This window comes from Apus apus, chromosome 1, assembly GCF_020740795.1.
Source record: "Apus apus isolate bApuApu2 chromosome 1, bApuApu2.pri.cur, whole genome shotgun sequence".
NCBI classification, from domain to species: Eukaryota; Metazoa; Chordata; class Aves; order Apodiformes; family Apodidae; genus Apus; species Apus apus.
The window spans coordinates 81650269-81677954 of NC_067282.1; the positions used below are offsets into that span (position 1 = coordinate 81650269).

Consider the following 27686-nt stretch of genomic DNA (forward strand, 5'->3'; position numbering starts at 1 on the left):
GGGGCGTGTTTTTTGAGATTGAGTTTTGTGGTTTTGTTACGAAACGTATGACAGTGGGTCATGTGGTTTGCTTTCTGGGCTGAGTGAACCCTGGTGAACCCACACATCAGGCAGCACGGAGTTTAATGATTCACACCAGCTATGTTTTGGTTTAGCTTTTGCTGGACGGGGAGGGTGTACAAACAAACCTGAACGCCCAGGGAACCCTCTCAACTAAAGTCACCGAAAACAACCACTTTGCCCAAATCTCTGCGAGCCTGGATCAAACGAGTCCCCACTGCTGGGGGAGACGCTTTTTGGGTGTCTCGGGTTGTTAGCGCTGGCCATGCTTGGAGACACCAAGGCTTTCCCACTGGAAAACCAGGCTCCCTCACCCCTGTCTGGGGGGGCCACGAACGTTCTCAGGAGCCCACGAGGGCCTGTATTTTGCCATTCCTTCTCTCCCGTCTCCTGCCACCGTGTCTCCGTGAATTCAGGAGGCTGGTAGGTGCAGGATGAAGCTGACCCCAAGCCCCTCGGGGGCTGTGTCTCCACCATTTGGTGCCTGAGGTTATTTGTAAGGACCTTGGGGGAAGGGAACGAGAGACATTCTCCCCCGGATCCCCTGTCGATAGGGACCCTGGAGGGGCAGGAGCACGCTGGAAGACATAGTTGGCAGCGCTGGCCAGGGAGGGAGGGAGGGGAGGGATGCGCTGGGTCGGCAGGATGTGCTTGGCAGGTTTCCCCTTCCCTCTGCAGCCGGGGCCCGGCCTGCCGGCCGAGGGAGGCTGGGAACCCCTCACCCTCCCGGCCAGGCTCTGGGCGCCTGCCATTTTCCCTGCTCCCTGCTCCCTGCTCCCGGCCAGCGCGGCTGGGGTGCGAGGCAGAGGCGGCGGCCCGGCCCGGCCCGGCCCGGCCGCCACCGGAGCTGGGAGTTCGCATGGAGGACGCCGGAGCAGGAAGGAGGGAGGGAGGGAGGGAGGAGGCAGGAGGAGGAGGAGGAGAAGGGAGGGGGACGTCTTGTTTGTGGCTTGTCAGCAGCCGCTGGAGACAAGCCTCCATGTGTGAAAGCCGCTTGGCATGAATGCCTGGGCCGTACCAAGCGCCGCGGCGCCCGCGGGGGGAGGCCGCCCCGCCGCCCCGCCGCCCCGCGCAGACAATAGGCCCCGCAAGGCTTCCCCCTAAGTTGCCTTGATGCTGCCCGAGCGCCCGGCCAGCGCAGGCCGCGCCGCCGGCACGCTGCCGCTGCCCGACATGCCGCGCCGCGCCTGAGCCAGGTAAGCGCCGGCCCCGCCGCCCAAGCCCAGCCCAGCCCGCCCCGGCTCGGCTCGGCTCGGCTCGGCTCCGCCGCCCCCGGGCAGCCTGCGCGCCGCGCTGCCGGCGGGGGGGCCGATGGCTGGCGCCGCCGCCCCCGGGGCCGCCTCCCCGCCGCCGGCTGCCCCGGCGCGGCTCGGCTCGGCCCGGCTGCCAGCAGCGGGGGGCGGCGTGTGCGCTCCAGCCTGCCCGCCTGCCCGCGGGCGGGCTGCTGTGCCGCAGTCATTCTCGGCTCCCCTGGCCCGGCCCGGCCCGGCGGGGAGGCGGGAAGTTTGGCAGCGGTGCCCGTGCCTCAGTTTCCCCCGTCGGCGGGGGCCGGGGGGAGCCTGGGAGCGGCGCGGGGGAAAAGAGAGCCGGGACCGAGCGCCGAAGGGACAAGAAGCTCCTTCCACCTGTTGGCTTCTGTCCCGGCGGGGTTTTGGGGGGGGCTGGCGGGCCGAGGATGGGGCGGGGAGGGAGCCGGGGCTCCCGGGCGCGCTGCCCTGCGGCGGGGCGAAGCCCCCTGAGGAGGGAGGCGAGCGGCCCGGGGGAGGGGGGAGCGCCGGGGTCTTTGTCACCGCTCCAGCCCTCTGCCTCCCCAGCCGGGCAGGCGCTGCCGCAGGGCTGGGAGCTGTTTTCGCCCTCCTGGATGCCGGGAGATTAAACGAGATGTTATTTACACTTGCCGTTTATCAGCAAGTAAACACCTTGCTCGGCGTGAGAGCAGCTACGTGAAGCCTGCTTGCTGGAGGTTTGCTGGCTGTTCACCTACTGTTGGTGAGGTGATCGTGTGCAAGAGCAAAAAAAAAAAAAGCCCGAAATAACAAAATAAAAGGCAGAGGGGAGGGAAACCCCGAGCCCAACGCCCAGCCTCGTTCCAGCATCGGCACTCGCTTTGGTTAAAATTTGGAGGGTTATTATTTTTTTTTTTCCTTTTGGTGTGAGATGCAAAAAGCCTCTCGGTGCACTAGGTGCATCCCAGCGAGGTCTTTCAAGTTTGTCATCTGCCATAATTCAGGTTGCACTGATTCGAGTTGTTTTGTTAAAAAAATAACCTAGAAGAATCGGAGCTGTACAAATGTTCATCATCCTAATGTCCTGACACAACCTAAGCAAGGCAGGAGCCGAAAGAGGGGGAGAGAGTGAGGATATGCGCTTTCCCAGTCAAGGCTGGGAGGAGAGCATCATGTGTTGAAGAATATGAACACGAATGGGAGATGGGGGAGGGAGTCTAAATTGTCCTGAGACCCTATTCAATCCAGCAAGGAAGATGGAGGATCTTGCTGCTGCAAAAAAAATGTACGGCAGAAATCTCAGCCAGCTTCTCTCTGACTTGTTACCTCCCTTCAGTAAATAAATAAATAACCAGAAGAAGAATAAAATCAAAGCCCTATGATTTGCTGTAACGTTTTCCGTGATACCTTTATCCCACATGCTTTACAGTCAGCCAGAGAGTCCAGTGATGGAGGTATGTGGGAAGCTGGGAGAAAGGCTCAGGTTTATCGTCACAGAAGGGGGAGAGGTATCAGATCATGTTTGAAAGGAGACTTGCCAGGCAGTGAGGTAGGGAGGAAAAATGCCTGTTCCAGGCAGCTGGACCTAGGCAGGAGGTAGCAGCTCTGGCACCTATGGTTCTTGTGCTGGGTGAAAAACCTGTGGAGGGAGGATGTAAACAGATGGGAAAGTGGAGAGGAAGAATGTTCAAGGAAGACCTTGGACTGGTTCCTTGGAGGGCTTAAAGAAGAGGGGAAATTTTGAACTGAACCAGAACATGAGCAAGGATGGACCATAGCTAAGCTGAATATGGTGTAGCAGGTCTTTTTGGTGTGGAAGAAAGCGCAGGCTGAGTTTTCTTGACAGAGTTTGGGGCAGTTGGTAGAGGGAAGAGGTCATTGTAGGCAGCTTCGAAGGGTGATAGCGACTCAGGCAAGGATTGCAGCTGAGGGGATGGGGAGAGAGCACGTGGCTCACCTGTTCCATTGGTGGTTTCTCTGGTAGGGGGACCTTCTGTTAAAATGTCTTTGCAAGTTTCTGTTAAATATGTTGGAATCTGGCAACTGCAAGGACAACATACCCATCCCTTGTGAACATTTGTGTGGGGATGGTATAAAGCTTTTTAATGAATGCTCCTATACACCCTGCCCCTCTGCATGCATGGCAACAGCAAGTTTTTGCACACATGCCTGCTTGTGCAGCACATTCTTCCTCCTGAGGGACAACGTGCACACATTGTAAGCATGATTCCTGCACAGACACAGCCCAATTCTTGTGCTTTCCTCAGTTTACATAATAGCTTATTCTATCAGCCTGGTAGCAGTAGTATTTGACAGCCAACTTTGTAATAGCACGCATCACGATATGGGGCGCAGCGTAGCTGAGACTTAAAACCAGCATGTGCCATGTTTTAGCTTTTCCATTCACGGTAGTGTTCCCGTGATGGAGCAGGCACGTACCACAGACATGGCTCGCACAAGTGCTGCCATAAAAATGTTACACACATACACATGCAGAGGACTGATCTTGGGTCGAACACCCTGGGAGTTTCTCTCTTTGGGAAGAAGCTGAAGCAGTGCCTGCTGGTTGCAGACAGAGCTTGCTTGCTGCTCCCGCACACGTAGATCACATGCATGCACACTCTACCTTTCCTCTCTGGGATCACCTGTTTGAATTCCAGCTGGGCTGGCAGTGCAGGGAAGTATTGCACCCCCCTGGATGGAGAGTTGATGCACTTTCTGTTCCAGCTTGGTGCTGGATGGGCTTGAGCCACAAAAGCTTAACAACAGGGAACGTTAATGAGCCCCCGCTTAGCATGCTGAGAAGAAAGGCCAAGGGCTGAGCAGGCATAAAAACAGTGGCGTGGAGCTACCTGGCCAGAGCCTGAGCCTCGGCATGAAGGCCAGGGAGGGAGCAGAGTCTCCAGAGCTGGGAACAAGACGGCAGCACTGCAGCAAAGGCAGGAGAGGAGACCATGTTGGGGGGAGGAGAGCAGGCTGCTGTTTCCACATCATCTCAAAACTCAACATGCTGTCAGGACAGAAGGAAGGCTTGTGCATATTTTATTTCACTTTTCTCCTTCTAGGACAAGCTGCTGATTTGATCAGCTATGCGCTTTAAGATCCTCAATGTGCTGATCAGCAAGTATGATTGGAGGCCAATAGCCAGCCTTGGCCTCCTGCCTCTGCTCCTTTGTGGGCAGTCAGTTGCATCCCATGCCGCCTTTCCCTGGAGAACGCGTGCACAATTGAACCATGCGCACCGCTCCTCAACTATGGCATGGGATGTGACTAGCTGCATGGAGATGGGGACAGAAAATGGCAACGTGTCAGGGCGGGGGTGGTGGGAGGAGGCTGGGAGGGGAATTGGCCATTTCTTATGCTGTTTGCTGATGTCTAGAAGGAGATTAGATGGGTAAATCAGTCTTCCTCTGAACTGGTTGTGCATTGCTCCAGTCAGCTGCTCTCACCTCTGAGATCTTGATCTCAGGGGTTGGTGGGGCTGGCAGTAAACAAGATGGATTTCACTCCTTCAGCCTGGATTGTGTGGCGTGGGGTCTGTGAGACAAGGATTTCTCCTCAGTAGTTTCTCAGTGCTGCTTTTGCATGGCGAAGCCACTTGAGCCACAGACATCGCTTCTGCCCACAGGAGATGGGAACATCATCAATGCTCTCTGCCTACACTTAAGGGTGTAGACATGTTGGGCATTGTAGTTTTGGTAACAGTCTCACGCACACAAACACATTCCTGTGTCCTGTAAGCAAACTTGCTGCTCTGAACACCATTTTGGGACACATGGGGAAACAAATATTTTTGCCGTGTGATGCAGAGTTTTGTACCTAACTGAGGTAACCTTGTCCCTGCTTTATCCTTCACTTGTACCACTTTGAGAAATGGTGGTCTGGAACACAGAGGTTTTGAACACAGAGGTCTCAGGCATGGGAGGTCTCACAGACCTTGAGATCCTGATTCTAAGTTTGATGGGCAGCCTTAGGCAAACTGCTTTAAAGCTCAGATCGACCCTCCTGCTGCTATCTGGAAAATGGGGGTAATGCTTGCCCACCTCCTAGGGAAGGAGCAGCACACCAAATAGCTTGGGTGACAGCTGTGAAGTGCCGTGTGCTCCTGTGCGGGCACGACATCAGGCTCGCGTGCTGTCGCATGAACAAAGCGTGTGGTTTTGTGCCGTGTGTGACTCGGGGTGCGATAAATTTTGCTGGAAGTCTGCACGCGCTCGGCGCTCTGTTGGACAGTGAATTTTGTTTTGTCCTCCCAGCAGAAAACAGTGCGAGTTGCCAGTGACACGGACTGTACATGTATTCCCATAACAACAATAGTATAAACATATGGTAAACCTGGTATAACAACTGCTGTTCCTGTCTCCACACAAAACAAGGAGCCGATTAACAAAAACTTGAGGCTGTCTGAGGCTGTATCTCCCCAGACTGTGATCTCATCAGCTTTCCCAAGCTAACCGCAACGTGGTCACTGCTTGGATTGTAAATTTGGGGTGGGGTGGGGGGAGTAGAGCAGTTTGCAGGAATGGCTATTTGTGATTCAGTCCTCTTCCCTCTGACTCAGTACTGAACCATCCCATGGTAGGCTGTTTGGGGATAGTACGCCTAGGATGTTGTCCATCAGTTTGGTTCTTGCGAGAAGTACTACAGTACTGGGGCTTGCTTACAATTTGAGTTTTGTCTTGGAATCTTTTGTAAAAACAATACCCTAAAAACTACTTCTGACTATTAAAGACGCCATGGTAATTTTTGCCAAAAGAAGCAGGGGCGGATGGTGGGGGTGGTCTTAGCCCTGGGCACTTTGCCAGACTCAGGCTCAGGAAATTGCAGTCTATCTAGGTAAAACTCCCCTATAGTTTAAATGAAAAAAAAAAAAAGTATTAATCTCTTACTGTCTTAAAGAGTTAGTGCTGTGTTCCTCTGGAGCCTTAAACAGACTGTACATTCTAGCTGGAGAGACGATTACAGTTGCTTGCTGGGAGAAGAATTTTTTATACAAAAACTGGGGCCTTTTTTGCATTTTTGGGACGCTTCTGATTGCAAAATGCTGTATACATTTCAGGCTATTGCAACGCTTGGATCAGCATACAAGTATAAGTGCAAGAAGATATGCTGGTGTGGTGTTTGTGCAGGGGGCAGGCAGCTAGCAAATACATGTTTTTTTCTGTAGCAGAAAAATAAGGACCAGTTTTTTAGTCTTGCACATGTGCATCTGGGGGCTGGATTTTGTATGTTTAGCAGCAATTGCTTTTGTAAGCTGCTGCTAAGGCATGTAACTGGCCGTGTGCAATTGCAGTAATGGAATGTGAAAATGCAACTACCCACAGACCTGTAATCTTGCATGCAAAATACTGCTGGTCTAGTTCTCCAGGTACAAAAAAATGGTCTGAGATTGTACTTGCCTTTCCATTTAGCTGTGTTCACCTGTGTTTTTCAGGTGGCAACTGTGTGTATGTAGTGCTGAATATCCTTCCTATTTTTACTCCATGAAGGAAGAGGAAATGAAATCATTACTAATGATTGGGGTAGTACCTGTGTTGTGGTAAGCACAGGATGAAGTTACAAGGTGAGGGGAGTGGGTTACAATGATAATTTAGTAACTCTTTGAAATCCTAGGGAAATGTATGGGCAAAGAAGGAGAGTGAAGAGGTGAGCTTCCATTCCCACTGCAGTCAAGGAGTATTGAAACATTGATTTGGTCAGTGGTGTCAGGATCTGGCTTCGCCTTCTGCCCAATCCGGTACTTTCAGAGCCTGCCAGAACAGAACGTGCATTTGGGCACAGATGGATGCAGGGCTGATGGATGCAGGACTGAACATCAACACTGTGAGGGTGTCTTTGGTTACTCTAGCCTAGGGCAGTGTGGACCAAAGTGGAACACGTTTCCTGCTTCTCACTCAGGGGATGTGTATCAGCCCTGCCCTGGCAAGCTGGAGGTGGAGGGGCAGATGGGGGCAGGGAGACACAGGGGACTGGGAGTAGCTCACTTTCTCCACCACTTCACTCTCTGGCTTCTCTGGTGACAGTGATAACAAAGGGCTGCTCGGCATTAGGTGATATGGATCTCTCTCAGCCCACTAAACCTGAGTCCCACAGGCTTCTCACTAGCCCTTGAGGCTTGGGTGTCACTGCTCACTGCCAGGGGTGGCCTGGAACAGTCCTCCTGCAACTTCTCCATGAGGTCGAGAAACATGGATTTTTTCCTACTGATAACTGTGATTATATTTTGGGATTATTTCTTGCCATCCTAGGTCCTTGAATGCAGTCACTTCCATTTTGCATGCTCTTCTTTGTAACTGAATCTATCAATGTATATTTAATCCACTTGGCACCATGGTTTGTAACTAGGCACTGTTTCCCAGCCTTCTGTCGCTTGTTTTCACAATTACCATCTTTAAGTTAGGGTGGATGCCTGCCGCTCAGCTTTTCCCTGGATTGCTGTTCTGTCTTGGAGGACCTGTGCTTGACAGTCAGGTCCACAGTCAGCATGGCTCGCATCCTTTGATCTGAATGCCAGCTAGGTGTGTAGGACTTGGGTCATGGAAGCTAAGCCTGTTGGCTTTAATTCTCATTTCTGCCACTGATTTGCTGTCTGTGATCACGGGCAAGTCCTTTAACCTCAGATGGCCTCAGCTGACTTATCTACTCCAGAAAGATGTTGTAATGCTTAATTATTGCCAGCTCTTCAGAAACCCCCAGAGGAAAAAAAAAGAAAGCATTTTATTCAGAAGTGTCTCTGACCTCTCTGGCCTTTCTAAGCTGTCTTGGTGGTGCTCAGAGGTTTTCTCTCTCCTACCTTAATAATGTTTCTTCAATTTTTCATCTGTACATTCACCTGCTCTCTCAGCTGCATGTAAAAATGCCAAGCTGTCTGAAGTCATAGAAATATTTTTATAAGCTTGACAGCCATGACAAACATTCTTCCTCAGCAATAAACAAACAAGGTACACAACCTGCCATTAACATCAGTTTATAGCAGAGTGACCTTCGTCACTCATTGACTAGGGAATCCTAGACAATTCCTGTGCTAGCAAGCCATAAAGTAGTGTTGTCTGAGGTTAGGAAAATACTGGATCCTGTGGGTTTCTGTGTGCAGTGAGTAACTGGGAAGCTCTGTTTGTGTGTGCAGGAGTGCAAACAGACACTAGATATTTGGTTTGTTCAGGGCTCTTACACACAAAGTTTGGCTTGGGTGTACATGGCATTGGGGGTTTGGTGTTTGTATGCACAAAAACCTCTTTTTCCGTAGTGGCAGTCGAAACATAAAGTCAGTACAAATTAAACTGGACAAATATTAGACACTTTTGAAAAAAGCTGCAAAGGTGTTAGTGAGCAGAGCTCCTGTTGTACAGCCTCCCATGCACCCTTCTTCTGTAAGCTGGTAGAGTTGGCAAGTAACCGAACCCGCACTGCAACATCATCTTCCCACAGGTAATTCTCCACGTAAACACTCAGACCTTACCTGTTCTGGAGTGTTCTAATTTAATTTTCTCTGAATATGTCTAAATCCAGATCTCCAGAGGCTTTGGTGTTGGTGATGAAGAGCACATGCTGCTCTTTTTCCTATACTACTTTGGTTTATCTCTCATTCTTCTAGCAGGCCCTCTTCCTTCCTATCTTTGGGTAACAGGCTCTCTCTGAGATGCTCAGGAGAAGAAAGCCAAGACTGTTCTTCACCTGTATCTTTGATAGAAGATAGAAGTAGGGAGCTAAGTTCCTTTCTACCATCTCATTCATATGTTGCCTCTGTCTCTGCACCTTAGTTCCTCCATTCTTAAAATGAGGATGACAACTCTTCACTCTGTTTTTGCAGAACCTTTGAAAGCTAAGGAGAAAAAAAGTGCAGGGTTTTCTTCCTATGTCTTAGGGAGACCATAACTCTCTCCTCTCCTCTCCTCTCCTCTCCTCTCCTCTCCTCTCCTCTCCTCTCCTCTCCTCTCCTCTCCTCTCCTCTCCTCTCCTCTCCTCTCCTCTCCTCTCCTCTCCTCTCCTCTCCTCTCCTCTCCTCTCCTCTCCTCTCCTCTCCTCTCCTCTCCTCTCCTCTCCTCTCCTCTCCAGTTCTTATTATATTCTGTCCCTCTAGGTCTCCTCTACTTCCACCACTCCTGCAATCTGTCTCTCTCTGCTGTTTCCACATCCCCTTCTATTTGCAGCTCCCTTCCTTCTGTTCATGTCATTTTCTTCTCTCACCCTGTATCTTCTACCCTCCCCCACTATTCATGCGCTGCACACTCTTCCTAACGCTTCTCTCTAGTTTAGTCCCCAAACTCCTCCCTTGCCTCTCTCTCTGCAGTGGACCCCTTTTTGCTGTCACCAGTGTTATGTCCCCACAGCCCAGCTGCACTGGAGCTGCTAGTGGGGCTGGTTGGCCAGTCCAGGGCCCAAGTGAGAAGGACAGGGCATGGGATTGGCTGGGCAGCTGCCCATGGAGGCCATGGCTCAGGCGCCGGTCAGCTGTGCTGGAGCTTGTCCTCTGACCCAGCAAGGTGAGACCCCTCTGCTTGTGTGCTGCTGGCTTTGGATGGGGCTGTCTGGGATTTTGTTCTGGCAGCATGGTTGTCACTTCAGTGCCTGTGTGCTTTATTTCTTCCAGGGAGCCTGATGGAGTCTCTAGTCTCAAATTTTGTCTCCTGATGTCACCTCACCTCCTTCGACATGGCCTTGCTAGTTGTTCTGGTTCTGGCCCATTCTTCTACTCCTTTTCCCCCAACTTCCCCTTAGCTCTAGACACTCTGCCCTGAAAATGTGATTGTGCTCTGCCTGGCTGCTTAGAGACATCTGTGGTTGTCAAGGGGAGGGTGACTGTCCCCCTGTGTCCTTTCCAGCTGAATTCCAGGTCCCCTGCTCTGCCAGGGAAAACCATAATGGAAGGAGGGGAGGACTTGCACCAAAGGTCTGTGGAGGTCTTTGCATCTTGTTGGAGAGCTGCATTGAGCCACCAACCCAGTGCCCAGTGGGTCAGGACAGCTGTGCTCTGTTCCTGAAAGACATGTGCTTATCAGGGGAAGAGAGCTGCTCTTTGGATGAGACAGGGGCAGCAAGGTCACTGTGTTAGGGAGAACCCTTTTCCCATCTGCCCAAGAGAGCTACATGATCTCATGCAGAGGCTTTCCCACTATCTATTGTAGGATAGGGTTTCCTCCAAGTCAGCTGGAGTAGGTACATCCTATTTAACCACCTCCTTGCAGGGACGGGATTTTGGCTGCAAGGATTCTGGCCAGCAGCAGCAGTGGAAAGGTGGTATTTTTTAGATATCCCTTCATAGACTCTGTTTGGCCTCCCACAATGGAGATGTGGTGTGGAGAAGACCTTCCCCAGGGTAGGTAGAAGTGGCTGCAGCTAGGCTGATGGGAGAGCCAGGCAAATCAGGGTTTGACAGATGTTCCTGACATTGAGGCACAAAGAGGTCACACAGATAGCTGTGTGTTGAAGTTAATCCAGTGTCCTACAGGATAGGCCATAGTGACTTCCTGGCCTCCAGTAGAGCTTGGCTCCATTTCTGGGTAGCACCACATTTGCACCTGCCAGGTGTGTCTCAGTCCCAGACTCATAAAACTCACGAGTCTCAGCTCTCCTGAGTTTCTGTTATCCCCCTTCTGTCTCTGCAGCAGACCAACCCTTCCTTAGTGTGCTGAGATGATATCCCTCATGCTCCATGCAAGGTGACATACACCTTTTCCCACTTTTCCCACAGCTGTTTCTCTTTCTCTCCATACCTGTTTCTCCTGTTTTACCTGCTCTTTCCCTTCTGCTCTGCCTCTGGGCTGGGTCTCTTTCCAGACTCTTTCCAGAATTGTGTTCTTCTGCCTCATTTGCCTTCCCAGCTGGCTTCCTTGTCTCTCTGGTCATGCTGTGAGCTTTCAGCAGCCAGGGGAGAAGGACCATTGCAAGAGCTGGGCATAGGCTGGAGGGTGTCTAGGAGAGCAGAGGAGGAAGGCAGAGGGTTGGTGGTTTGCTGGCATGTGCTGTTAGCAACATGAGAGAAGTCCCCTTCCCTGAGAAGACTGATTTTTCCCATTGCTTCTACTTCACTATTGGCAAGATCCTGAAAGGTTAATGAAGTCATTCACTGCAAAAGGAAAAAGCACATCTTTCCGTGTTTTGCATAAATTAATCTTGAAGGTTATGGAGCAGCCCGTGTACAGAGCACAGGACACGCAGCTATGTCCCCTCATCTAAAATGCAGCTCTGGGAGTATCATGTAGGTGATACTGTCCACTCCAGTCCTTAAGATCAGTTTAGGTTAAAACTTAGGTAAAAAGCTGTGGCATCCCCACCCATCTTTAGTCATGTTTCATTGCATGTAATGGGGACTGGGGAGGAGGTACCCAAGAATGCCATCCCCTTCCTCCCATTGCATAGATCCTTTTTTCCCACAGATCCTCTTTAGAAAGTGCTCTCTACCAGGTTTCATTTCCACTGGATTTTTTTCTCTCTGAGCAGTATGGAAAAAAATCATTCAATTCATTTTGCATCACATGAGTGGGAATAAGGACCAACCCCAGAATATAGGTGTTCTGATCCTTACTGCACTCAGATAACTGAAAATAATAGCACATAAATGCATCTTGTTTCTAAACCTCAGTCTTAGGGACATTTCCCTGCTTTATGCAACAAGAGCCCGAGCCAGGGCTCCTAGGAGGGTTGAGTCTATGAGCCTGACAGCTGGCTGCTGTAGGCAGCAGCACCTTTCCTTTTGGAAATGCAGATGGTACCAACCCAGATATTCAGGATGGGGAGGGTACAGGGCCAGTGTCCCCACTCTCCTGCTATCTTGCTACTGGGACTCTGGATGTTTTCCTGTGGCTAGTGTTCCAGGAAAACAGGAGTTTTATTGTTTCGGGCCTATATCTGTTTTGTTCTGCTTTCTGTGTCATCTTTTCACGAGCAGAGTGGGTCATACGGGGCCATACAAGACCAACTGGACCTCTGCATTTAGGCAGACCCTGAATAAGAGTATGGGATTCGCTCTGAAAAAGTGTATTAAAGCCCCGAATTGTTGAGTGCTTGAAAATAAATGAGGAAACCTGGCTAGAAAGAGGACATGTTGAATTTTGACTCACAGCAAGCTCCCTAGGACTCCCTGAGTCTCAAGGCACTGACCCAGACCTCCATCATCCCCTGCAGGCACCCCTGGGGAGGTCCTTCTGAGACTGTCCCTCTTTGTAGGCAGGAAGGATTTGTACACTGTGTGCTGAGTGCAGATATGGGACTGGGGACTTGTGCAGTGTGCTGTGCAGACACTGGATAGACACAGTGCCTGTCCTGAAGGACTTATTGTAGTCCCAAATTAGAGCATTTATGGTGCTTTCTGTAGTGGTTGTGGCTTGATGTTCCTCCACCAGGATTTTGTTTCCCTTCCCTCCTCTGTTACATAGGGAGCTTGTTTGCTTGGTTTCTGCCATCCAAACCACCACTGACTGAAAAGACGCCTGTATGCAGAGTCTTAGGAGGTTTCTGGCACTCTGTCAGTGTAAAGCATCTTGTTTATTAGAGCCTAATGCCCAATTGGGATGCACTTCTCACTAAAGCTCTGGAATTCCTCCCTTTTGACCCTGAAGATGCCATTCAGGGAGGCCCCCTGAGCCCAGTGTATGTTTCTGTTGATCGTCTTATCTGCCACTGTCTTGCTCAGACTGCAGGTTTAGTGATTTTGTTTCCATTAGAAGATCTTCTCCAGCTCACCTCTTCCTGCAGGGATCCCAGATAAGCAAATAAATATGATTCAGTGGGCTGTATTTCAGCATATGGAAGCATGTACATTTTGAACATGCAACCCGATACATGTGTGGATGCTTGCCTTGGTATTTGCTAGTGCGTTTGGGCTGGAGGAGATAGCAGCAAAGGCCTTAGCAGCTGGGAAGAAAGGAATGACAGGCCTGCCAAGGGAGGGAGGAGAGAGTTTGGTAGCTGAGATGAGGATTGGGTGACAACTGGAGGGGGAGATCAGATTTAGGATCCATGTTGCTCACTTAAGAAAACAGGAGAAGAAGTAGTACATTGTTGATTGGGGATTGTGTTATTCCTGTGCATTATTTATTGATCATCAGCTAATGGTACTGCATAAAGAAGTGGCACTTCTACAGAAATTTCATGGGCAGCTGGAGGATCAGTTCCCGGAGGTATTGTAACCAGGTCAGGTTGGTGTAGGGAGTCCTGCTGGGCTCAAGTTTTGACAGGCTTTGGAAAAGAGAAGATTGTTCAGGAGGCATTTGGAGGGGAGAAGGGGGATGTCTGTGGCTCACCAGGGAACAGTGATCACTGTGAGGATAAAGGGGCAGGCTGGAAGAAGACCTGCAGACAACAGTGAATTCCTGGTTTCAGTAGCTTCAGGATTCTAGCCTGAAGTATGAGAAAGCATAAGAAAATTGAGTGTTTAGGAGGAAGCTTCAGGAGTAATAAAGGCAGCTGGTGAGGAAGGCCAAAAGTAAAGAGAAAGCAGGTTTTACTACATGCTGAGCCTTGAAGTGGATCCTGGAAGGCTTGAATTTGAGGCAGGAGTTGGAAGAAGGCATTTACAGTAAGAGATGGCCTGTGCAATTAATGTGACCAAACCATTCTTCACTTACGGTACTGTCAGATAGCACAAACCCACCAGTTTGCAGACATGAGGTGTTGATGTGCTATGACCACCCAGGGACAGGAGGCTGTGTAGCTTTGTAAAGTTTGTAGTGCAGACAAATGGGTGTCAGGGTGGATGCTCCCAGCCAGTTCTCGAATACAAGTCATCCCTTGCGTTTGAAAGACGTCCAGTCACTTTGCGAGGTGGGACTGATATTTTGGTAGGTGGCAATCTTCTTTCACTCAGCAAAAACTGCAGGAGGAAATCACACTACTTGGTGCAAACCATCTTGGAGTGAGAAGCAACAGCTGAAATCCTGGTGGACTCAATAGTCTGCAAAATACCCAAAACCGCAGCACTGAGGGGTTTAGTTTTGAGTTTCATTTTACCCACCATTTCAGCCATGTCAGTGTTAGGCAGGGAACACCCTGCTTACTGGCTGTGGCTGTTTTCGTAAGCCAAGGGCAGTTCTAAGTGGTGGTTGCCTTGGTGTCTCTTCTACCTGAGAATCTCAGCGCCGAGCTGGTGCAGAAATTTCAGGGCTGGAGGGGAGGAGGAGAAGCTGCAACGTCAACACAGCTTCATGGGCTGTCCTTTATTTTTCTGTCTGCAGCTTGAAGCCAGCTTTGTTAGATGCAGTCAGACTGTGAACATGGGGAATCTTGTAGCACAGATGGGTTGCAAGGAATTCCGTTAGCTAGAGCCAGCCTCTTCCCTCCGCCATCGTATCCAGCACAGCTGAGCCATGGTTACTACATGGCCTTGGGTTGTAATCTCTAATTATATGCAGCATTGATGCAAATCATGCAACAAGTACAAATGGCTATTGATGTGTTTAAGAACTTTTTTTTTTAAGTTATTTTAAGTCTACACACTGCACAGCACCCTACAGCAAACCTCCTTACTCTGTGCGGCAACCGTGGTGGGATAGGTAGTGCTAAGTGCACTGAGAAGTTGTAACCTTAACTGCATGGGAGCGGCCTGGTTTTGAATGAACCAGGCTATGGTGGGACACACCTCTGTTAATCCACTGTGTCTATTAAAGCTAGAAGGTGACTTGGGCCAACCAACAGAAATACCTTCAGAGAGCATTTCTTTACTTTGGAGGAATCTGAGGTCATCCGAGATCTGGGACTTGAGTTTTAATAAGGCTTATCCATTCAAGAGGGACAGTCCATTTCAAAAGCTAAGTGCTGATGAGTCCAGGAATGATAAAATCACTCTTGGATTTTTTTTGTGTGTGTGTGTGTGAACTCCTAGAAGTCATCTATGTTGGTATAAATGAGATCATTTGGCCTAATTAGTTCCAAGCTTAATTAGCAGTAATTATCCCAACATGGGAGTAATACCCGAGTAGGAAGTACCGAGTCCTCGATTAGATAGATCTCTAATTGGTGTTACAATATTGTAATTAAAGCGTGCTTATACGCCTCTGCCTCTGCAAGTGATTTGTTTTATGTCTGATTAAACAGGGAGTCCAGCAGCCTCAAGGAGGCCAGGACATCGCCACTGATTGAAACAGTGTATTATTCTTTGTTATAGGAAAGAAGTGATGAATCACATATACTAGGAAACACTGTGGGCCAAATTAATCCTTTGAGTAATTGCTACAGGAGTTAGGGAAATTACAACAGGGGTGAATTTGGCCTCAAGTGCATAAACTCTATCTGTATATCACACAGTTAAACAAATACTCATTTGAATGTGCAGTCTGGCAATTACACCATCAGACAAATGCAAGTAACTTAATCTGCGTTTGCGATCACTGGATTGCAGTGGTGAGTTTGGGTGGCTGCTGAGTGATTGTTACTGGATTGCACATTCTGCTCAAATTTTGCAGGAGGTGATGCCATGTGTCCTGGGATGTGCTGCACACCAAAGCAATTTGCAGAGTTTGAGATGGCCGCTCCTGGCTGCAGTGTCCTCTTGTTGAAGTGAGACCCTAAAGGTACTGCTAGGGTCACCAACTGCACTTGGCAAATGGAGGAGATGGACAGATACAGTGTCCTCTTTTCTTCCAGAAGTGTTACTTTTGATCTGGCCAGTCTGGCCTTCCCTAGTACAAGACACTATGGAAGAGCAAGTAAACAGATGCATTTTGGAGAAGTTTAAGAAAATGAGAGCAAAACAGGAACTTTCTGAAATTAGTCAGCTTCAGAACATGAAAGCTTCCTGTGTCTTTTTAAGAAACCACCTCCTTAGAAGTTGGCAAGTGCACTGCTTTATTACTTATCTGTTCGCTACATGAGTGGGCGACTGTACTTCCTGATTTGGTTCTTCAGTATAGAGAGATCATCAGCATAGGTCTGTAGAGGACACTAACTCCTCGCCTACAGAAAGTAGCAAATAGGAATAAGGATGCATGTATCTTCTGGCTGTCAGAAAGAATTTTGAAGCACATTCGAGTCATATCCGAAGTAAGATGTCAGCTTATTTCCATTTTACAGCTGCAGAAACTGAGGCACAAATCAGTTAATTCTCTTGCTGTAGCTCACGGAACTGGTGTGTATGGCACCACCAGGAATGCAGTGCAGGGTGTCATCACTTTCTTCTTCACCCACAGCATGTTTCTTTTCCAAGGGGGAGAGTCCAGAATGAGGGAGGTGACTTGAGCAAGGAAATAAAATCCACACAATTCTGTTAAAGCAGTATTAGGGATAATAATTTAAACACCCCATATACAAGAATTCAAAGCAAGGGTTTCCATAGCAGCATTGCTTGGCCCTATTGTATATACTCTGTTTTGCATTGCTCTCATGATGTCAAAGGCATGTTCTAATATCTGTGTGTGCAAGATGTCTGAATGAGAGTTTCTGCAAAACTTAAGGCTGAATTACACCATGGAGGCATATTCTTGTGCGGTGCTGGGAGGAAACAGTGGAACTAGGTTTTGCTAGGATTTTTCTCCAGTGATAAATTTTTCGTAGAAAATTGCTGATTTGTCAAATCTGGTGCTATTTTTGGGAAAACTTGACTCCAGTTTCATGTCCCATCTTGAAAAAAAAAAAGTAGGAGAATAGTTTTGAAGCTGTCAAAGTGAAGTGCTTCAGGAAGGTAAAATGAAATCTTGCGTTTAATTAATTTGGTCATAATTGCTAGGTATAAGCTTTAATTTATTTATTTTTTTCCCCTGATCAGATCTGGAAATCTCTGAAAATCCTGAAGGAATAAAAAGCATTACCTTTCACTCTACATAGTCCCAAACTGCCCTGGGAGCAAGGGGCAACAAGGGAGTGACTGCCTTTCTCAGCACGATGTGTAGCTGCCTGGTGCGTTGCAGAGGGAGAGGTTACCCCCCTAGTACCTCTCTGCCTACCTGGTATAGGCAACTGTCAGGTAGTAAAAAGTGCTTCTGCAGTAATGCTCAAATCTTTCACAAGGCCCAACTCTTCTTAAAAAAAACACAACAGTATCACCTGAGTATCATAAGGTTAAGCCTTTAGTCCAAGAGGGTTTTGTGTGGGAGCCATTGTCTCCCTTCAGCAGGGAATGGGATCTCTGTGAGGGAGGCAGCCGCTGCCTCTCCCTGATTGATGCCCCACACTAGGGATGATTGGACCTGTCCTTCTCATTTCTGTGCACATGGCAAAGCATGTCCTCCATGGCAGCACGGCTCTTCTTGCACTCACTTGCCTGCACCCCACACTTGCAGCACCTTGTCCATGCTCTGAAGCTTTCTGGGGGAGAAGGAGGGATGTTGCACACAGGGCTGGGAAGGAGTGCTCACACTCATGGAAAAGCCCTTGAGTTGGTTTGGTGTCACTCTTCCTGCTGGCAGCACAGTTCCTCACTGCCAGCATTCCCAAATGTTAGTGTAGCCTGCATGCCAACATCTCCTTTCTCCCTGCTCCTTCATGTTGCAATTGCTAATTTCTGTGCCTGTGCCTGAAGAGCTGTAGTTTAGACTTGCTTCACTGTGCATCGAAGCCATTCTTGTTTAGGGAAGAAACTGCAAAATGGGTGTGGGAGAAAGGAAAAAAAGATAGCTTGTTTTTCCTATGTGGCAACAATGGATGCTGGGTATTAGAGAGAGACAAGCTGACAAACATCTGAATGAGTGGAAGAGACTCCTAACCCAAAGGGAGGAGTTGTGGTTTAGGTTAAAGCCACAAAGGAAGTGAAGGAGGTTACCACTTTCCTGTCTGTGGGCAGGAGGTTCTCCTTGTGTTCATTTGAAGGCTTAGCTCTAGCTCATTCTTCCTTAGGAACATGCTCATCTGTGTACTTCTTGAAAAGCATTCGATCTGACATCTGATCTTGGGAGTGCCAAACTTCCCCTTTATCCACAGAAATCAGCAGGAGCTGGGACTTAGGGAACTGGGTGGGAATCACAGCGTAATTTATGTAGCCAGATATTCTAAAGCATCTTGTTAAGCCATGTGTCTTGTTTGGTGCTAGAGCAAGTAGTGCATTTCTCTTTGATGCTTCCTCTTGCTGATTCCACTCAAATGTTTTGTTGTAAATATCTGTACCTCTAGAGCCTGCTGGTTTATCACCAGGCCTCACTTCTCTCTTGTTCCTAAGTGATTGGCAAATTGCATAGCTGTCCTGCCTGGATCTAGCAGTCTCACATGCTGATTCAGGGCAGATTCTGAATGCTATCGGGCCCCTACCAGCATGGCCTGTGATAATTATTTTCCTTGATTTTCACTGTGTGCTTTTCTTTTAATGGCTCAGAGGCTCTGCCTGTATGTGGCCAAAGTTTGTTGTCTCAGCTCTATAGCTTCGTTCTTCATCTACGAGGAGAGAGTGAGTGGTTAACCTGGGTGTGCTGCAAAAGGCATACCAGGAGGGAGATGAAAGAACACAGGATTGCTCTTACAAGTGAGCAAGCCTTGCCCTGAGTCTGAGGAGTGCTGCCATGCAAGCCAGCTATCATAACCTGAGCTATCAACTGGCAACTGCACAGTTAGAACCACTGTCAGTGACACTGACTTCAGCGTGTGCTGCCAGCGTCCTCTGATCACTGTGTGTTACTGAACATGAGAAGAGCATCTGAAAGGTGCTCCCTGAAGAGCCGTTATGTGGTCTCTAACCTTCCATTGACAGCTCACCTTAGCCCCTAACCCCAGCCTCAGGGTGCAACAGAGTTATTTCATTTACCAGGTGTGAAAATCTTATTTTGCCACGTGAGGACGATTGCTCTATCAGGTGTATTACAGTATCCATTTTTTAGATTTTTGTTTTGTTAGGGTTTTTTGTTTGTTTTGTTTTTTTATTAAAAGGCTTTGTTAGAACTACAAGATACCATTAAAGATTTATATGTGGCAAATGTGTCCTTTTTTGCAGAGTGTTTCCTTTTAGAGACCTTCACGGTATCGATTTCAAGTAGATTTTCCTCCTCTGTTTTAAAACATTTCCTTTGTCTATGGATTTTCAACTTTACTTACTGGATCTGTGTGCAGTACGTTCCTCAATCCATGCTATCAAGCCAAAGACCTTTACTGCTGGCCTTCAGGGACCACTTTTGAAGCTGGAAAGACCATTCATTTGCTGTGTTCACTCATTCTTGAGCAAGTATCCAGCATTCCATCCTTCTTTCTCTGGGTTGTACGCTGTTGTGTAACTGAGCCCTTGCTCTGCTTTCAGCATGTGCCAGTGGATCCCAAACCTATTCTGGCAACAGCCTCAAGCTGTCCCTTGCTTGGAATGAATGGTGTTTGTTTGGATGTTATAGATGGAGAGGAAAAACAAGCTGTATGATGGGGAAGTGAAGAAACTAGAGTGGTTAGCAGCTGAAATTGTAAGGTCATTTGTTTTTTGTGTCAGCATTTTATTGCTCAGACTTATCTATGTGGCATTCCAGTGGTGTGCAGGGGTTCTTTCTGGAGAGTGCAGAGGACTCAGCAGGGAGGGTGGGAGCACTGACACAGCGCAGAGCCTCGAGGAGTGAGGTGACACTGCCCTTTCAAGGGGAAGTGCCTGCTCTGCCTCTGCATGAGGCCCTGGGGTCTGTGTTCTGCTGGTGGGCGAAAGAGCTATCTGACAGCCAGCTACAGGTATAGGTTCAGTCATCTTTTGGTGGATCATATGCATAAGACATTGAAGACTTGGATTCAGAGCTTAAAGCATCTGGCTTACACTATTTGGCTTTGTTTACTGTACTGTTATAGCCTTAGGGCCACAGAAAGTGCAGCTTTATTGAAATCACTGGAGTTGTGCTTTCTTATGGCAGCAGGGAGATGGGGACATGTTTTTTTGGAACATAATGCCAGAAACATAAACCCTTTTCTTTGGAAGACGCTTTGTAAGGATGGCTTAAGCAAGTGCCTGGGAAGCATTGTCCTAATGGAAACAAGATGTGGAAATGATAGGATCTCAGAACAACTGCTATTTCTTCCACACATCTGTGACTTCAGAGCCCACTATCCTAAGGCTCAGTCCTTCTTTGATTACTGGCAAATCTTAGTTTTGAACCTCATATACACCAGCAAGAGCTGGGACACCATGGGGGATACTGCAAACTCTGCACATCGGGGAAATAGGGACCTGGATGAAGAAGCCACCTGAGTTGCATGAGACCCAGGCAGGCTGAAATTGTGTTAACTGGACAAAACAGCAGAAAACTTTGTTATATGATTGTTAAGGAAGGTACCTGTGCTAAACTATTTAAATGTTTACAATAAATTCATGGAAATATAGAACTGATCTGGTTGGAAAAGGCCTTCAAGACCATCAAGTCCAACCTCTAACCTAGCACTGTCCAGTCCCACCACTAAGTTATGTCCCTAAGCACCACATCTACACATCTTTTAAATAGTTCCAGGAATAATGAATTCATGCTGCTGTATTTGATGCCAGATAGTCATATAAAAGCAATTACCAAAAATGGAAATGGTTCTTAAAGATGCTGTAGCCAGAGTATTACCTGCATTTCTTGTGTAGTGGCTGGACTGCTGGCATTCATTTTGTCTTGGTTTGACAGAAAGGACAGGCAAAAGGTACAGATTGTGTATAGGAACAGCCCACAGCAAGCCAAGGCACAGGGAAGGTATCCCATCAGAGTGACGTTACCAAGGCAGGTCCCCTGTGCAGCACCACCTCTAAAAATGCTCTAAAATATACTAAGGATATAGACAGAAAAGAAACATGCTGCCATAGGTGCCTCTCAGGTTCTGCAAGACAGGTATTATAAGCAGATGTATTTGTGCTAGAGAATAAATAGATATGATTTAAAGTAAGCTGGCAGATTTTGTGCTCATATGGACTAAGAACATTCACACAGTCTGTTATTGCAGTTCAGCTGTGGGAGGCAAACACCTTCAGCTGAGAGGGACTAGCAAAATATTTAGGCAGAAGTATGTCCAGTCATGACATCTGTTGTGGTCCAGAGTTTGCACAATAAGAGTGCACAAGTAAAAATACAAGTGAAGCTTTTATGTAGCTAAGTTAAACTCTAGAGTGCCCTCTAATAATGATGACTCAAGTTTTTATTGGTATAGCCCTCTATCATCTCAGGTCTTGCAGATCTGAAAGCTGATGATGAGTACTGCAGAAGAAAGTCAGCACCACACTGATGATAAGCCAATGTCTAAACTAAAGAGTGAGGGAAAATCTGCTTGTTTTCTTTGGAGAACCTCACTGTTTTATGTAATCTTTGTACAGCACCTGTGAATCAGTGACGGGTACTTTTGAAATGTATTTCCTTCATCAAAAGCTATTTGAAACAACAGGTAGCACCTTTCCATTCAGTCTAAGCTCCCTTGACATTTTTAAATGACAGATAATGAAAACTGTCTTCATTATAATTCAAGCAATTTCATCAGACTGTCACCAGCAAACAATGGCAAATTAAAGACTGAACAACCCTCAACTCTACCCTCCTAAGTAGCTGTGCAAGAATGCCAGTGGTCCTTTCTACAGCTTCTAGGAAACAGAAGAGGCGATTTCTCAGGTGGGAAGCATTCAGGTATGCAAGGCACTGGAGGTCAACAGGAAGAAGTTGAAATCTGTCTGGAAAACAGTGGTCAGATGGCAAAAAAATGGAGCAGAAATGTGAGGATGCTTGTGGGCGAGAGACACGGCTTCTCTCACAGAGTGCTGAATTCTGCGCTGCCTTCAGTTTATGAATGGATTTAAAGCATGGTGCCAAACAGAGCATATTGCAGTTGTCTAATCCTTAGGTGACAGAGGCAGGCATGATAGTAGACAGAGCTGCATCCAAGAGGACTCATCAGAACAGCCCAGACAGCCTGGCATTATTGCTACCTGATCTGTGGGAATCAGTCCAGGCCCCTGAGTCTGAACTGCCGAAGGGAAGCCTAGTTGAAGGAGCAGCTGTTGAGGTATGGTGCTAGCTTATTTTACCCTGCTTGTCTCGCCCCAGCCAACATTGCTTCAGACTTGCCTGCACTGAACATCGGTTTCCCAGGTCCTTCCCCCCTCCCCACATTCTTAGAGTTAATCAAGCTACCCCCCACAGTTAAACTGAAGGGAGACACAGAGCAGAAGGGGCATTTCACAGTGAAACATCCTTTATGTGAGATGGCCATGGTATGGAAAAGGCTAGCACCAGGGAGTGAATTATAGGGGACCAGAAAAGAAAGAGGCTGTGGCGGAAAGAGGGTTGTTATTGGAGCACACAGGAGCAAAATGACTGAGATAGAAGGTGTAGATAAATAGTTAGAAATAGCTGCAATGATGTGATTTGGAAGGAAAAGCAGTCACTGCTTCAGACACCAGTGGTGTTCAGTTTAGGGAGCTGAGTGGTAAATCACAGGCGGGTTAGGACTCCAAGAACATCTGTGACCCTGTGAAATGCTAGAGAGGGAAAAGTTGCAGTAACAGTGAGTAAGATGCAGATCTCATCTATCTGAGCATGAGTATCTCAAGGTGAAATAACAGAAGGAGAGGAGGTGGGAATATTGATTTCTGCCTCACAAAACAGACAACAACGCCTACTTTTTCATAGCAAGAATTTAACCATTCGCTTTAACGGGCCAATCTGCAATACAGTGGGGGCTTGATTTCTTCTTCATGTGCAATCTAGAGCGGAAATGATGCTGAAGTTATTTTTATTTTATTGTAGCCTTGCAGGAGAGACATGAGCAAAATTTTACCCTCAAACACCTGTGTGCTGACCGTCGGGGCAGCTGTAGGCCCTGTGTGTAGCCCGTCTGCGCTGCTGCCCTGTTGTACAGCAGGCGGGTACCCGGTGCAGCCGGGTGCTGGAGGAGCAGCACTGGGAGGCACAAAAAGCCTGTTATGCCAAGAGGGCTGTTGTATGTGTTGGCGACAGATGACTTCTGTCTGTCTGAGGGCAGACTTAGCCGCCTTCTATTTATCCCGTGAGAAGGATGCTCCTAATGAAAGGTGCTTTCTTAGCTGGTCATGGCATTCTCAGAAGTATTCCTGTGGGAATCCAATTCCGTTTGCTTGGTTTTTACACCATGGAAGTGCACATGTTTGTACCCTGGTGCTGTGGGGCAGGCATTACAGAGACTGTAGCTGCATATGGCTGTGCAAGGGGGCTTGCTGTCTTGGACTAGGCTCAGCAGGTGGCTGAATGGAAGCAGGAGGTTAGGCTAGCAATTTTCTGAACCGCTGCCATGTCTTTTCTCATTGAAGTAAAAGATGATAATGCACATAAAATAGGAGTGTACAGTCATGGCCGAGAATCTTAAAAGGTTCAAGGGTCAGGCAATTCCACAGCCAAATTTGCCTGGCAGCACCACAGCACTTGGTGTGTGGTGGTAGTTCCCTGTAAAACATGGGGACAGTGTAATGGGAGTGTTCCTGGGCAAGCATTGATTTTGGAGTCTCCTGTAAGCCAAAATTTCCCACCTTTGTTAGCATTAATTAGTATTTTTTTCATGTGTTGCAGAAGCATATGTTTCCCCACTTTCTGTTTACCTGATTTCCCTTCTGATTCAGTATCTCTTCTCCCTTTTTTTTTTTTAAGTCATAGGAGCATCTGTCTCTATGGTATTTGCCTCATACCTGGTTGTTGACTTCAGAGATGACTGTCTAAATAGGGCAAGAGCTTCCTGCCACTAGAATGTCACAATATGTGGGATTTGTTCATCGCATCAGAGTTTTGATGTGGGATAATGTCTTGAATGGGGGAAGACCAACTAGAAAGCTCTCTGGAGCCCCAGAAAAGTATTTTAACCATAGGCCCAGTTCCATGCTCCAGCCAAAACTTGATTAAGGCTCAGATTATTTGAATGTTCATGTGAGCATAGGAGCATACAAGATCAATTGTTTCTCTCTTTTCAGTGTAGGTAGGAAAAGTGAGAGGAGGGCCTTTCTTGCCCAGCTGAATTTGCCATAATCTGTACACTCTGTGTGCACAGTTCACTGCCTGCCATAGTGATGTTGTGCAACCAGTGCTGGTCAGATCCATCAGCCCATCTCCTTCCTAACAGAGCTCTGTGCACTGTGCAGCCAGTAAGGCAGTAGTAGTTGGTATAGGTGAGCTATAGGTGGGGACATACCACTTCTGCTAGTGGTGGGGACAGAGGTAGGGTTTCTGTATGTGTTGTGGAGGATGTGTGTGTGTGTGTGTGTGTATATATATATGGATACTGACATTGTTATGGATATATATGCATTTCCCTCTTCTGTGAGTCTGAAGTAACGCAAGTCAGGGTGCAGAGGGACTGTTCACCTGAGCCGAGTTCCGAGTGTCCTCTGATCTTTGCAGGATTGAGGTTTGGCGAAACTGGGGAGACTCAAGGCAATGTCAAATACGAAAAGACACTGAACTAGAGAGAAAGCCACAGCAATCTCTCCTCCTTCCTCAGGCCTGATTTCCTAATCTTTTAGGAATGATTTACAATAAATAAAAGACTTCATGAAATAAGGTTTTGGTTTTTTTTCCCAAGTTAACAGTGGATGTTTAACTACTCTACCCTGTGGTCCTGTTTTTCCATCTCTTTCACACTGTCCAGCTTTTGACTTCATCCTGCAGCAAGATTCATGAAGGCAGCTCCCCTGTGCCCATGCAGAGAGATCACAGTGGTATTCGAACCATAATCACCTGGATTCCTTACAGAAATGGGTTGTTTCCTTTTGAGAAGGCTCATTAGAGCACACAGCCATGTAAAACTCAAAGCTCCTAAGAAAAAGATTTCATACAGCCTGATCTTGCTCTTGTACTGCAGCGCCTCTGATCATTTACACCAGAGCAAAAAGAGGGCAAAAAAACCCCAAACCCAAAGCAAACAAACAAAGCAAAACATCCTCCTAATGATGTGTGTTCTTCACTTCCAACAGTGATAGTGTTTTACACCCACTTTGCACAGGTGTACATGGATACAGAAGTCGGGAGGCAGTATTGAGAGCAAAGCTCTGAAGGAGTTAGTGGAGCTTCCCTGCTGGAAGGTTATAATCACATTCAAAGAGGGAAATCTTGCCTCAGCAGACAGGAAATCTGTGATGCAATTTTAACACTGAGTTGCTAGAGATAAAATAGCCCATAAACTGAAAAAAAAAATTGTAGGGAACCCTTTGCTTGGCCCAAATGTGCCACGGCAAAAATAATAGTGAGGAATCCTTTGACCGCAGAGGAAGCAGTGTACTGGCTGCAGGTGCACATGGTGACTACATCCTTTACCTGCAAGGAGAAGTGCACATCCTTGGTCCTGAGTGTAGTGACCATTGCCAGGTTCTTCCTAATGGGGACAGACTTTCTTGAGGGAAGGTTTTTAAGCATTAACGACTGAAAAGGCTCAATCTCCTGTTGCAGTTGAGGTGAAACTTGTTTCATGTGGAATGGCTGTATGCCTGGAGAAGAGGCTTCGCTTTAGAGGGTGGATGGTCAGGAGCAGGGTATACCTCAGAAGAGAGTAATGCTTCCAGCCTTCACATGCTAAGGCTCTGTGTTGCCATTTTTCCTGCCCTCAATCCCATCTTCCAAAGTTCCTTTTCCTCAGATGTTCCCACCTCCTCCAGTTGTGCCAGTTCAGCTGCTTGTGGGGATGAAGAGCTACATTGGAGCTGGTTTGGTGTTAAGGATTTGTTCTTGTTAGTAGGGCTTTTTAAAAAAGAGTTGGATCATTTAAACTGCTTACCTCTATGTGTGGCTATATAAATAGTTTAACTGGCACAAGTGAGTGGCAGTAACTGAGAGAGTGCGGCAGGATCCTCTTAAACCGGGGCTGTTGCAAATGGAATAGTGAAATGGAGCCACAGCCCCACATGCTCTTAACTTTATTTGCATGAGTAGCTCCATTGTGTTTCAGTGGGACTCTACTTACACATGTAAAATTAAGTGTTTGAAGGGCCTGGCCCTTAAAGAGAATAAAAGCTGTGATTGGGGTGTGCCATGCTGTGAACCATGTATAGAAAGTGTAATGCAAATCTGTTTTGCTGGCTGGCCTATCTCGTCTGATCTGTCTGCTCTGAAGAACTTTCCTTAGGCTTGGTTTGCTCTAATGGAAGAGGACCCTGCGTTTGAATAGAAAGGCTGATGTTCTGTCCCTGCTGCAGCCAGGGTGTTGCAAGTAGACTGTAGGCAGTGTGGTGAGAGCTGTAATGTTTCCAAGATGTTCTTTGGATTTGCCAGAGTGCTCTAAAGAGCCAGGACAGCTGGCCTTTCTGGGGCGGCTTTTACAGACTTGGCCAAGGCAGGGCAAGGCCCCAGAACAGAGGGATGCTCTCTAGGTTGGCAGTGGCAGTCCTGTGGTCTGGGCCTCCACTACCAGAAATCCTTCCTGCCTTACAACCTGTCATCACAGTTAAGATCACTTGGGAGCCTGTTGTCAGTTCCCATGGTAAAACCCTTCAAGGACAGCAGAAGGGATTTCTAGCTGAGAATCCCTGCCTTGGGAATTCACTGCTTGTGGCGGTTTCCTGTGGTGGATTCCCAAAGGTGGTGGTGGGTGAAGTAGCAACTTGACTCTTGAGAGTGAAGCAAAACACCTTGATAGTTTATTTCCAGAGCCCCAAAGAGAGGAAGGAAGAGACATAAAGCCGTTGGAGGGGAGAGGCTTGGTGTGGTTATTTGAGACCGCTGCCTGCAGAGTTGCACAGTCATTTATAACTGTTTGAAACGTGGGGGGATGGGGTCGGGGGGATGGGAGGGGAGTTGGAGTAACCACAGCATCTGCGAATTAGTAGCGTTTTATGCTCCTTTTCCCCAGTCCAACCCTGCAAGGGACAAGACAGCAAAGTGCCGGGTCAGAGGAGGGAGGAGAACAAAACAGGCAGTCAGCTAACACCTCATATTTTATTGCTGCTGTTGCATGTGCCAGGATTCAAGCACAGGCCAGGATTTTCAAAGGTACCTTCAGGAAACGGAAGATGGGTGCCTGGCTTCCTTAGGCTCCTTAGGAGAACCCTAGCCTCTCCTGCCCAAGGGAAACAAACTTCCTTTTAAGTGAACCATGATGCGTCCCTGATGTTGGTGAGAGCGGGTATTCCACAGGCTGCTGCAGCCTTTCCTGGGCTCAGTGGACTGAGCCCTATGCGATAGGGCATGCATAAAGGAGAAGGGAATTGTAGGTGTTATATTAAAAAAAAACTTGTGTCAGTGTGAAAATAGAGAAGGTTTATACATCAGGTAAAGGAGCCGGCTGAACCGATGGGAACAAAGGTTGTTCTAGCGGAGCTCATCAGTCAGGTTTCACCAACACTTCAGCTGTAGGAAGCGCTGCTGTGCTCGTTGGAAAGGTAGAGGTAGGGCGAGCGCCGGTGGGTGAGCTGGGAGGACTGGCCGGAGACAAACGGTTTCCCCCTCCCAGTTCTGGATTCTGGGAACTTATAGCCCGAAGGACTTGACTGGAGAAGCTAATGGAGAGAAGCAAGGAGGAGGCTTCGGTGGGCTGAAAGTCTGTCCAGCGCGAGATGTTTAGGAGGGCTGATCTGCAAATCAGAAGGGATTGAGAACCGCAGTTCCG

The 27686-nt window shown here is 47.9% G+C and overlaps 1 protein-coding gene across 1 annotated transcript in view; it reads left to right on the top strand.

Annotated features, from left to right (window-relative positions):
- Positions 1–1124: 1124 nt before the first annotated feature.
- Positions 1125–27686, top strand: part of BCL9 (BCL9 transcription coactivator) — a 59489-nt gene continuing 32927 nt past the window's right edge. The window contains exon 1 of the mRNA XM_051619340.1: positions 1125–1256. The gene's annotated coding sequence lies outside the window, so the exon portion shown is untranslated. The remainder of the gene's footprint in view (positions 1257–27686) is intronic.